Below are 13,771 nucleotides of genomic sequence, written 5' to 3'. Positions count from 1 at the left end.
TTTGCCTCACATCTCTTTTAAGAAAATGTATTACTCCTTTTCATTCCTCTCCCTTTCTTTCAGAGAAAACCATCCATAAATGATCATTTCCATGAAGTATCATTTCCATGCATTCTTTTAGACTTCTACAGTATATAGAGCTATCTACAAACAAATAACAGATCATTTTTAAGTATATGGCATCATTTTCTACATATCCTTCAACAACTTGTTTCTCCACTCAGTATCATAATTTTTAGATTTATCCATCTTGATCTATGTAGTTGTTTCTTTCATCTCATTGTTAAATAGTCTTCCCAGTCTTTCTTTCATTTGCACTGCTTTTCTGTGCCTAAAAATAAAAGTGTAAAAGCTTATATTTTTTTGACTCTTCATCAACTAACAGTTTAAATTATATGTCTTAAATGTTAATGACAGTGAAAAATATTAGGAAGCTCTTGAAACTATCAGGATCAAACACCAGATTATCTTTTATTTGGAAAGATGGACAAATATAATATTTGCTTATCAATTACCACAAAATTTAGTTATATCTATATATTGTCAATAGAAAGTTACTTTTCTAAGTTTGTTTATTAAAAATGGCAAGGAAACCTTTCCTGTAATACTGAAAGGTTTATTTTAATCGCTCCAACAAAGGTAATATCTCTTGATTATAGGACATTACATTTGTTAGAATGTTTGATGTAGAAAGCTAAATATGCTCACTTTAAATTTAAAATACGTTTGTCATAAAAGTTTGATTTTGCTCAATAACTTGGCCATAATTAACCACTAACTATCACCTCATTAATAATGTGAATACGTGTGATGCATATATGATATATAAGGACAATGTTCTACATAGGTAAGTTTTTTTCCTAGAAAAATAAACAATGGACTAAAATAGATTAAGTTTAAAATCCATGCAGAATCTCAATTTTTCAGGACACTATTATATTGACAAACTGTAAATGATTTCCCCATTCTTCTAATGATATTTATTTAAGTTATTTCCAATTTTTCACTATTATGAACAATGTTTCTTTGAATATTATGGTGCAAATCATCTTCAGCATGTGTGAGAATTTCCATAGAGGTCCCTATTTCCAGATACACCTAGGAATAGCATTTTTGGATTATGAGTATCTTCAACTTTACTAGACACTGTTAAACTCTTTTCTAAATTAACTTTACCAATAATCCACTGAATATATCATGGCATTATGTAGTATTATTAGATTTTTGAAAATTTTTGCTTATTATGGTTTTTGTTTACATTTCAATGATTACCAGTAGGGTTGAGGATCTTTTCATGTATTTGTTAGCTATTCAGTGTCTCCTTCTAAAAGTTCTTATCCTTTGTGAACTTCTAGTTAGTTTGTTTCTCTTTTTCTTATTCCTTGGTAAAAATTTTTCAACTATCCTGTATCTTAATTCTTTGTTGGTTTCATCTCTTGCAAATATCTTCAATCTGTGGATTATCTTTTCACTTTTACTGTGGTAAATTTTGTTGTACAGAAGTGATTTTTATATTAACGTAATCAAATTTATTCATTTTTCCCTTTGGTTTATAATTTTGTGAGTTGTGGTATCCATTCCCTATCCTAAAGTAGGAAATATTTTCTTCTATACATTTTAGAAAGTTTCTTCTCACTTTCAAATTGTTCATCCGTTTGGAATTTCATTGTGAGGTATGGGGCTAATTTTATTTTATTTTTCCATTTGCAAACCCAACAGTCCCAGCACCATTTACTGAAGAGTCTGTAATTTCCACACTAATTTGTAATCAGTCTCATATTCATTTTGATATATGTGTGGGCTTGTTCATCAGCTCTTTTCCATTAGCTATGTGTCTGTCCATTTACCTATAGAACTTTCTTAATTGCTATACAGCTTTTTCAGTCTCAATATCTAGTAAGATAAACCTCTCCAACTTTCCATCGTTTTTTAAACCATTTTTAAACTGTTAGCCATAACTTTTTATTAGACTGCAAATTATGGAGATTTGATTAGACAAAATGCATCCACATGAAGAAATTCCAGACAGTCAGCTGGTGGCCAACTCTGTGCACTGCAAGAACAGGTAAAATCTTGCTTCCGATTAATACTGAGTTATAAAGAAATAGGAAACTGAGTTTTAAGGAGGAGATGGAAACATGACTGTAACCAAAACAACCAATAGGTTAAAAAGATTTAAGATGGTACTAGGAACCTTGCTTCATTATTGCCATTTTCCTGAATAAATCTTTTTTTTGGAGGAGGGGGGACGGTCATGGGCAGGCTCAGGAAATCAAACCCAGGTCTCCGGCACAGCAGCGAGAATTCTGCCACCGGTGCACCCCCCTTAATAAATCTTTTGAAGTGAGATATCACTGGACAACAAATGTTCCTGAAAGAACTTACATAAGCTCTCATATCAATTTTACTATACTGACTTTATTCTTGAAAGAGGATTATTTTAAGGGCTAATGTGAGGAAATTGGGTGTTTCTGTTCAACTTGCAGCTCAAGAGAAAGCCAGTCACTCTGATATGAAGAGTCATGTTCAATCACTTGGGAAATCATCTCTTCAGGAACAATGAAGCTAAAATAATGTGAGGTGGCACATGTAATTGCACTGGAATCTGCCTGCAGCTGCATTTCCCACGTAAACTGATCAATGTTTGCATAAGCGATGCTTGTTCTAAAGCTGAGAAGCCTTCCCAGAGCACTCTTTTTTTTTTCTACCGAGCAATGTAGAACTTTCAGTTTTAACGTGATGTCTGTATATTAGAAGTATGAGAGTAAACCTTTTACAAATGAAACTGATTACCAGAAGAAAACATGACAAAACCAAACCGACACTTGATATGAATCCATGAGTTTGAAACTTCAAATCCAGCCAAAAAAGTTTGTTAAACTCTCTCAACTTTGTACCCAACTCTTCTGAGATCCTTCCATCAGCCCTGATATTGTTCAACAGGGCTTGGTGCCGGCTGATAAAATGAGACAAGAAAACATGCTCAAACTTTTATGATTTTGCTGGGCTCCAGTTTATCAAGATACCCCCTTATACCAGGATAAATGACAGCCACTTGTTCTTCAATAGCCATTGAAAAATACTGTCCTTGCTTCAACAACTCAGTCAGACACACACCATGGCTCAAGAGTTGGGTGGCACAAATGAAACCAGAAGGAAAGATAGACGATAAAGACTGAGATGATATAATATAGGAATGCTTAGAGTGTACAATGATAGTGACTAAATGTACAAATTAAAAAATGTTTTTGCATGAGGAAGAACAAAGGAATGACAATATTTCAGGGTGTTGAAATAGATGGTAATTCATATTTTAAAACTTTAACTTATGTGTGAGACTAAAGCAAAAAATGTTTATTTGGTACAAAATTTATATTTTGGCTAGTGCATCTCCTAATATAACTTATATAGACAGTTTAATTGAACACCATAAGTGCATTGAACCTTGAATAGGGCATGAGATTTTGTAGGTTTGTCCAGAGGGATACCCCAATAAATCCCAGAGTGATTTAAACAGTGAATACAAAAGGATTTGCAAAGTCCCCTTCATGGAATGGTGAGAAAGGGGGAAAATTCAGCTTCCCCATTTGGAGAACTCCTGATATTCTCGCAAGTAGTGGGCACAACCAAATCAATAGGCTGAGCCCTCAGTCTTAGGGTTTGTTCATCTGAAACTTATCCCCAGAAAAGATAGGCTAAGCCTACTTAAAATTAGGCCTAAGAGTCACCCCCCAGAGAAACCTCTTTTGGTGCTCATATGTGGCCTCTCTCTCTCTCTCTCAGCGAACACGGCAAGCAAACTCACTACCTTCCCCTTCTTTATGGGGGACGTGACTCCCAGGGGTGTAAACCTTCCTGGCAACGTGGGACAGAAATCCTAGAATGAGCTGGGATTCAACATCAAGGGACTGAGAAAGCCGTCTCGACCAAAAGGGGAAAGAGAGAAATGAGACAAAGTAAAGTGTCAGTGGCTGAAAGATTTCAAACAGAGTCGAGAGATTATTCTGGAGGTTAGTCTTATGCATCATGCAGATATTCCCTTTTTCGATTAAGGTGTATTAGGCTGGAGGGAAGTCCCTGAAACTGTAGGGCTGTATTCCAGCAGCCATGTTTCTTAAAGATTATTGTATAATGATAGAGCTTTCACAGTGTGACTGTGTGATTGTGAAAACCTTGTTGTTTGATACTCCTTTTATCTATGGTATGGCAGATGAATAGAACATATGGATTAAAAATAAATAATGGGAGGACAAATGTTAAAATTAAAAATATGTATATTGCAATGAAAGGGAGGGGTAAGGGGCATGGTGTGTATGAATTTTTTTCTGTTTTCTTTTTATTTCTTTTTCTGAATTGATGCAAATGTTCTAAGAAATGATCATGATGATGGATATACAACTATGTGAAGAAAAAAGAATGCTCATATTGTATGTTGATTGGTTTTATTAATAAAAATTTTAAAACTAAATAGATAAATAAAAGATCAATGAATAGAATTAAGAATAAAGAGATACATATATAGGATATATGGAAATATGGTGGTCAATAAGAGGGAGGGGTAAGGGACATGGTATGTATGAGTTTTTCTTTTTTCTTTTTATTTCTTTTTCTGGAGTAAAGCAAATGTTCTAAGAAATGATCATGGTGATGAATACACAACTATGTGATGATATTGTGAGCTATTGATTGTACACCATGTATGGAATGTTTGTATGTTAAGAATGTATGTGCTTTTTATGTTGTTGTATCAATAAAAAATTAAAAAAAACAAGAGCTGTGTGGCCGCATCGAGGTCTGAACCGAACTGGGCCAAAGCAGCAACCTCACGATACTGAGCCAATTCCAACTTCATGGTACCTGCCACCTGTTTCATGGCCCTGGTTTGGGCTGCAGACCTGACAAGGACACAAGACAAACCAGTGTTAGTTCTGTTTCCAGGAAAATCTGTCCATCAGTGATAGAGATGACATTTGTGGGAATGTAAGCAGATACCTCACCAGCTTGTATTTCTATGACTGGTAAAGTAGTCAAGGAGCCACCACCACCAAAAAAAAAAAGGTTCATTCTGACTGCTCTCCCCAGCAGTCGGGAGTGTAGGTAGAACACATCAGCAGGACAGACCTCACAGCCAGGGGTGGACAGAGCAACAAATACATCTGACAGTAAGCAACAGCCTGTTTGGATAAGTCATCATCGATAATCAAAGCATATTATCCCTAAAATATCCTCTCATGAAACAGCCAGAATAAGAAACCAAGTACTGAAGTGGGGCAGCATGAGAAGCAGTAGCTGAAACCACAATGATGTAATTCATGGCATCTGTATCCGTAAATCTCTTCACCAACTGGGCAACAGTGGATCTCTTTTGACCAATAGCAACATAGACACATTATAGCTTCTTCTTTTCATCAGTTCCATCATTGAAATGCTTCTGGTTGATGAAGCAATTGAAGTTTTGCCAGTCTGTCGGTCACCAATAACTGGCTCACACTGAGCACAACCATTTGGCACCAAGCTATCCACAGCCCTAATGCCAATCTGTATTGGTTCATGCACAGAGATTTGAGGAATGATTCAATGGCCTTTCAGACCTTTTCACCTGCAGGTCTTGGAACCAAGTGGTCCCTTTCCACCAATGGCATTACCAAGGGCATCTACTACATGACACAATAATTCCTCACCAACTGAAATGTCTACAATGGCTCCCAGATATTTCTCCTTCCATAATTAATCATTTTAAAATACAACAATGCTAACACTGTCAGGTTCTGAATTCAGAGACAAACCCTTTAAGTCTGAAGAAAACTCTACCATTTTTTTCTGCCTGAACATTTCTCAGCCCATGTGCTTGGGCAATACCATGCAAAACTTACGGCATGCCCAGTTTTCTCTAGTTCAACAGAAGTATCAGCGCCAAGACTACGTTCTTCAAGAATAGAGGACACTTTGGCAGCACCAGTCTTCTGAAGATGAGTGTTGGAGGCATGGAGGTTCCTTGTGGCGATGAAAGATGACCCTAAAGCATTTCTGGAGACCAGCCTGGCTCGCGGTGCCGGCCAGGGCCACGGTGACGTGCACTGACCGCGGCTCTGCAGCTCCTATTCCGGTAGCTCCTCTGCAGCCCCCCAGAGCACTCTAAAGCCGAAACCTTGTGTTTACCCTCTCTGGGTTATCGGAAAAGCTTTGAAGAGCAACAGTCTGTTTAAAGACCCTAGCAAGATATCAATAAGTATAATGCTTCCTTTAAATTTTTTTAAATGTACGAGTGAATGAACATTCCATTCAGAATCTAAAGTGGGCTTTGTAGTGAGGGAAGAAAAATATGTATGTGAAATCTGGGCTGATTTCTTTATGGAAAAATACACTAATATTTGGGAATATCTTTAGTTGGGTTTCTATATAACCTGAGAAAACTGTGTTTACATTAGGTCTTATGATTAACTTAATGAAGTCAACCAATCCTAACTTTTCTCAAGATTTACCTATTGGAATATACTTAGATTGAACCTTATGAAATTGTTGTTTTTGCACATCAAAATGACTGAATATCAGCAGTTTCTTAGGGTTCAATCCTATTAAACAGACTATACCAACCTGAGCTTCATAATTTTATTCAGCAAACACTCATTGAAGGTGCTATTATCATCCCTGTTCTCAGGCAACTCCTGTTTTAGTAGAGGATTCTAAAATATAAAGAAATACTTGCAAATAGAATGATAAATGCAGTAATAGAGTAAGGTACAGAATGTCACAAGGGAAGAAGTCATCACAGATTCAGCTCAGTCAAGTTAGGAAAGGCTTTGTAAAGCAGTTGGTGTTTGAGCTGAGTAATTAGAAAGGAGCTGAACCTAGCTAGAGGTGGAGAGTGTCTTTCCAGGGGAAGTGAACTACATATACAAGAGCTCTGAGGCATAGAACTGGATGACAAGTTCAAGGAACACTGCTGTGATGGTTGGGGTTCTGGATTATATGGGGGAGGAAGGTGGCTGCAGGCTGCAGGAGAGTAGGAGGAAAGACAGAAATCAGATTAGAGAGGGACTGGACAGGTGTGGATCATGGAGGACATTAGATACTATAGAGCAAAGACTTTGACTGTAAGATTATAACAAAATTAAATCCCCTCATTCAGAGGATACCAGGCTAATGAAGAGTTTTAAATTGGGAGGTAACATGATCAAATTTTCATTTTAGAAAAATAATTCTGTGAACTGAATAGTAGCGAGAGTCGTTTGGAAGCTAAATGGTGAGGAATTAAACTAAGGTAATAGTTGTGGGGATGGTGACGAGCAGGAATGAAGGTGGGATGGACATAAATTAAACGTGGCTTTGTTCCAGAATATTTTTGCTACTATATAAGTTCTTTTAAAATATGTAATATATTTTCTCTATTGAGAGTTCTATTGACTAAAAAACTGTTGTGAGTTTGTAAAACCTGTTGTTATAAATGGCTTAATAATAGAATTAAGTCACTGTAAGATTAATTCAATCAATTACCATTTAATCTAAAGTGGATTTTAAAAAGCAGGTTAATTGCTCACGCTACTTGGTTTTTGCTTGAGACACAATAAACAGAACCATAGTCTTAGTAGAATCTTCCACTCCAGAGGAAGATTCCTTTTCCTAGTTCTGAATGAAAGCATTTCTGATATATGAGGTAGAATTCTCATTATTAAAGGGGGAGGATTAATGTCACAATCAATTCATCTTCATGTCCCTTGATAAAAGAAAACCTAATTCTGATTCTTTTTTTTCCCCAGAAATTACTATCCATAATAAATAATCTCAGAAAAGACAAGTGTTTATATTAGTTCAATTATTAATTTGGACAGTGAATACTTGGAATTATACATCTCTTTGAAAAAATCAAGTAACGTTTAATTCTCAAAATTCCTCCAACTTGTTCACTAAAAATTTACCCCAAAAGTTAAATAAAATAAATAAATATTTTTCTAGAAATTTCTTTAGGGATTTTTTTTAACTGAGGTAAAACATTATGTAATGTGATTTTATTATAATGGACAGTTGCTTCTAGTCAATGGATTCTCTCTGACAGGACAAATACTTGGCACAGAAATTACTTACACATTCACAAACTAATCTTCCCTGAATTCAATTTGAACTCTCAAAAGCTGGCTGTGGGATACACTGTCTTTTGTAATATAAAATTAAATTTTTTTTTTTAATGGAAAGAGATAGTTATCTCAGATCCAAAGCTCAAAACTGTTCCATACATTACTCTCAACAATTATATTAATATTTAAATTCCTTGGGTATGTCATTGAATTGGAAAGTGGGTTGTAGTTTTCTAAGCTTAATCTTCCTTTATATCCCTTGTCTCCATCAAGAAATACAACTTGGTTGTCTGGTTCTGCTGCTCATTTTTATCTTTTGCAATGCTTTCACCTTCTAGGCCCCCTCTCTTTGTTTATCCCACTGTGATTTTTTAATACAACATTTTTATTATATGAACATCTGTCAATGGTCTGACAATTAAAATGCTGCTTGTGGAATAGCTTATGGAATACTGTTAAACTTTCATTACATGGATTATTAAATTAGAAAATAAGTATCATCAGCTATATGATGATACTGTGAATTGTTGCTTGTATACTTTGGATGATTATATGGTATGTGAATATATCTCAATAAACTGCTTATAAAAAAGTTAACATCTGCTGCTTCAAAACATGGTTTTAAATAAACATTGGATTTTTAAAGGAAAAAATCTTTGCATATGCAGTCACATTTTGGCATTTAGTGGTTCTGAAAAGAATTTCAGAGAAGGCAACAATTGGCCAGGAGGCTAAGCCTAAGCCAAATTCAGGATCTGGGCACAGTTATTTCTTTCTTTATCCATATTGGGAGGAATGTGAAAACAACAGCACGAAAGCTATTGTCCACCAAAATAAAAGTTAAATTTTATTTCTTAACTATCTCAATATCCTCTTATTGCTTAACAAACTACCCCAAAACTTCATAGATTTTGACACAACCACCTTACTACTCACAATTGTGTGGATGAGCAATTAGGCCTAGGTTCAGATGGATGGTTTTTCGCTGGTCTGACCTGGTCTTATCACTCACACAGCTGCAGTCATCTGGTGTCACAACTAGAGCTGGGTAATCTAGGAAGGCCCCACTCACGTATCTGGGGTTAGTGCTGGCTATGAGCTGGGCCTCTCTCTCCATATTGTCTGTCATTCTCAGGAAGACTTAGCCTATGGTCTTTACATGGAGGTCTCAGGATTCCAAGAGGGTGAGAACTCCCAGAGCTACTACTTTTTCTTTTTTAATTGATAAATCTTCACACACATACATTTCATACATGGTGTACAATCAATGGCTCATAATCTCATCACATAGTTGTGTATTCATCACCATGATCATTTTTTTAGAACATCTGCTTCACTCCAGAAAAATAAATAAACTTACATACCATACCCCTTACCCTTTCCTCTCACTGACCTCTTGTGTTTTCATCTGCCCAATTTATTTTACCCCTTAACTCCTCTATTATTTATTTCTCTTTATTCATATTTTTTTATTCATCTGTTCATACCCTGGATAAAAGGCCCATCAGATACAAGGTTTTCACAATCTTACAGTCACATTGTAAAAGTTATATCCCAGAATCACTTCTACAACACTTCTTTTGTTTTGTTTTGTTTGACAAAGCAAAGTACAAGTCCAGCCCAAATTCAAGAAGATGAAGAATCAGACTCCATTCTCATACTACACAGGAACATGCATACAGAAGTGGGAACTATTTGTGGCTACTTTTTCCCATCTACCCTACTAACCATTACCAAAATTCAGAAACAATATAGAAAAAATGGATCAATTTGATTACATAAGAATAAAACAAAAACCACAAAAATATCAAGCTCTGTCATAATACAGCTGACTTAATAAACAGATATGTCACTGTCTAAATTTCAGAGATAACACCTTAAAATATAAAAGTTCTAAGTTGCAACTAAAGACTATAAACATTCAGATTGACAGGAAAGGATGGCTCATACAAAGGAGCAGAATAAAGAATCAGGAACCAGCAATGAGGAAGACCACTCCTTGGATATACCAAACAAAGACTTTTAAAAATTGCTCCTAAATATGCTCTAAAGGCTAAAGAAAAACAAGGACAAAGAATTAAAGGAAATCAGGGAGAAAACAGATGAACATAGAGAGAATGTCAATCATGAAATAGACATTATGAAAGGGAACCAAACAAAAAATAAAGAAAAAAAGAAAAGGAACCAAAGAGTTGCAGATCACAGTAACAGAAATTAAAAATTCTGTAGATGATTTCACAGCAAATTGAAACTAACAGAAGAAAGAATTAGTAAACTTGAAGATATGACAATTGAAATTATGCAAGCTGAGGAGCAGAAAGAAAAAGAATGAACTAAAGTGATCAGAGCCTGAGCGATCTGTGGACCATCAAGTGTACCAATATACCCATTGTGGAAGTTTCAGAAGAAGAAGAAAGAGAAAGGAGCAGAGAGAGCATTAAAACAAACAAACAAACAAAAAAAAAAACAGCTATGGCTTAAAACTCCCCCAATTTAATGAAAGATATGAATATACACATCCAATAATCTCAATGAACTCCAAACAGGATAAACCCAAATGAACCCACACCCATGCCATGTTATAGTCAAACTCTTGAATGCCAGTGATAAAAAGAAAATTCTGAAAATTATAAGAGAGAAGCAATGTATCATGTACAGGGAAGACGCAATAAAACTGAGTACTGAATTTTTTCTGGAAAACATGGAGACAAGATGGCAGTGGGATGAGATGTGTAAGGGCTGAAAGCAAAAAGTGCCAACTAAGAGTTCTATTTCCAGCAAAACAGTCTTTCAAAAATGAGGGAGAGAAGGTGCACAGTGGTAGAATGCTTGTCTGCCATGCGGGAGACCCAGGTTTGATTCCCCACCCATGCACCACCAAAAACAAATAAATAAATAAAACTAAATTTTTAAAAATGAGGGAGAGAGTAAGACATTCCGAGATAAACAAAAGCTGAGGAAGTTCATCACCACTATACTGGTCTTACTAGCAATGCTAAGAAGTTTTTGTCAGGTCAAAGGGAAAGGGCACTAGACAATAGATCAAAGTTGCATGAATAAATAAAGATTTATGGTAAAGTGCAGTGGTAAGATTCAGAAAACATGAAAGATCTTGGATGCCACACATGGTATTTTGTTTGGGGGAAAGAAAGACTACTTTTATTCTCCATTACCACACTCCTTGCAACACGACTTCTGAGATCCTCTGATAAATAAATGGATTCTATTTCTGTACTCTTTGAATCTGGGCTGACTCTGTAACTTTCTTTGGCCAATAGCTTTCTAGGGAGGAAGGTCTTGATTTATCACATTGTTGATTTCCATAGCATAAATATTCTCTCATGGCCAATTTCACAGTACCCACATAACTTCACTGGATACATAGCTGGGAGAGATACGCATTACTGGCCCTCATGAGTCAGTAGAAGGTGGATCCAGCATACCATTGCCAATAGAAAGTGGTGGGAGTGGTGGCATTCTACTTCTGAACCTCAGTCTCTGACTGGAAACAGGTACTCACATATTCCGCTGTTTCGGAAAGCAAAATGGTATGACTATTATGGAAGGAAGTTTGCAATAGCTAGCACAATTATATTTATATTCGCAATCCCTCTTTCAGGAAACCATCCCAATGACACACTGGCAAAAATGCAAAAGACGTATAAATAAACCTATTCACTGCAGCAGTATTTGTAATAGCAAATACTGAAAAACAGTTCAATGTCCATCAATGGTTAAAAAGAATGTGGACTATCTTTATGTACTTACTTTTATGTACTATACAGTGGTCACTAGGTGTGTAGTTAAATGAAAAAAGCAAGGTAGAGAATTGTGTGTGTGGTAACTACTGCCTGATATAGATATTAGGTATGATATATAAAAAGATACATAATAAGTATATGTGGATAGTATACATAAAAAAGAAGGAAAGACAAACCATGCAGTTTTTAAAGTATTTACTTATAGGGGAATGGAAGGCACAGTATGGAGGGAAAAGGAACTGAAGTTAGACTTCTCTGTATATATCTTGTTTCATAGATTTGACTTTGGAATCAAGTCAGTAGTTTATATCATTTTAATCAAATTAAAACGACAATCCCTCAAAAGCAAAATTAAACTGTGATTTGAGTTCTGGCATAACTACACAGAAAGGAACAATTCCAACCGACTAAATTTCATTAATTTGACTATATAGACACTAAAGATAAAAAGTATTCCAAAAATAATCTTAAAGCAGGGACTATGAAATGGGTTTTTAGTAATTATACTATTGATGATAATATTTGTTATTTTGAGACTGTTGGTTTCTGTATTATGGTATAAATCACATAAGTAATTATACTGACTCTTTAAGATCCAGATTTTTGGAGTGGTTTAGAAGATCGATGAGGTTAAATAAAAACCCCGTGTTTTGCGTTGAAAGCATCAGTTTGAATTTATGATATATTTATCTTTAATAATTAAAAAACCCTATTTATTAATTCTGTCTACTGAAAGGTCTAGATGCAATGACCATAGCAATGGATACCCCCCTAAATACTCAATATTCCAATTTTTAAACCATTCCTGATTAAAAAGAATGAGGGTTCTTTAAAGAAATAGCTGATTCCACATCTCAGTTAGGAAATTTACATCTTATCATATCAGAAAGCAAGAAAACTATCCAAGACTACAAAGATTGTATCAAAAGAATCTAACTTGAAGAATCTTCTATTTGTCAAAGATTGAAGAATTTAAGTATTAATAAGAATAATAACTGTGATTGAGGTACATAAATTAAATTTAAATGCCTGAATTCATACTAAAAATAATTTATTGATCACTGGTAGGCTCCCCACAAAAGGCATGTTCGGGTCCCAACCTAGTCCTGTGGGTGTGTAAATAGAACCTTTGAAGATGTTATTAGTTAAGGTGTGCCATATATATGGCTGACGTCCTTACAGGGAACGAATATTGGAAGCAGAAAGAGAAGCTATTGGAAGATTAGGAAACTGGAAGTCAATGGGACTGGAGGAGAAAGGAGAAATCATTGCCATGTGACGGAAAAGCCAAGGAACAAGGATTGCTGACAAGCCAGCCCCAGAAGATAATAGTCTTCAGGGAAAAAACATTGACTTGCTAATGCCTCGATTTTAGATTTCTAGTCTCAAAACCGTGAGCCAATAAATTGCCATTGTTTTATGCCAACCCATTGCACGGTAATTGTTTTAGCAGCTATAAAACTAAAACAGTCACCTATAGGGAATGCCTGGAAACCATCTCATTGTTTTGAAAACTGGAAATAAAAATATCTGAGTATTCATCCTGTCATTCTCATGTGACCTGTACCTCAGTTAAACCAAATAATTGGTGAAGGAAGTTTCTCTCTTTAGAAGTAGTCTAACTAATAAATAATGACAATATCAGAGCACCACTTTACAAGTACTGAGGAAATAATGAATCTACACAATGATCATTGATGGCTGCTAACATCATCAAGAACAAGATAACCAGACGTGAGATTTCCGTAAGAACTGTGAATACCACCATGAGGTATTCTTACCAAAAAATAAACCTAAATCTGATCGAGTCTCTGGATATAAATAATAATTTAAAGACAATACAGGGATAGGAACATGATAAAAATAAAACGAACCAGAACAGTATAGGCACAATCAGCAAAATCCAGAATGAGAAAAATTCTACAGCTCAAATGATCC

The 13,771-nt window shown here is 35.4% G+C and overlaps 1 pseudogene; it reads right to left on the bottom strand.

The window, feature by feature from the left end:
- Nucleotides 1-1,991: 1,991 nt before the first annotated feature.
- Nucleotides 1,992-9,189, bottom strand: LOC143666128 (ATP synthase F(1) complex subunit alpha, mitochondrial-like; annotated as a pseudogene).
- Nucleotides 9,190-13,771: the final 4,582 nt, after the last annotated feature.

This window comes from Tamandua tetradactyla, chromosome 22 (assembly GCF_023851605.1).
Source record: "Tamandua tetradactyla isolate mTamTet1 chromosome 22, mTamTet1.pri, whole genome shotgun sequence".
Taxonomy (NCBI): domain Eukaryota; kingdom Metazoa; phylum Chordata; class Mammalia; order Pilosa; family Myrmecophagidae; genus Tamandua; species Tamandua tetradactyla.
This window is presented reverse-complemented; position numbering and strand designations above follow the sequence as displayed.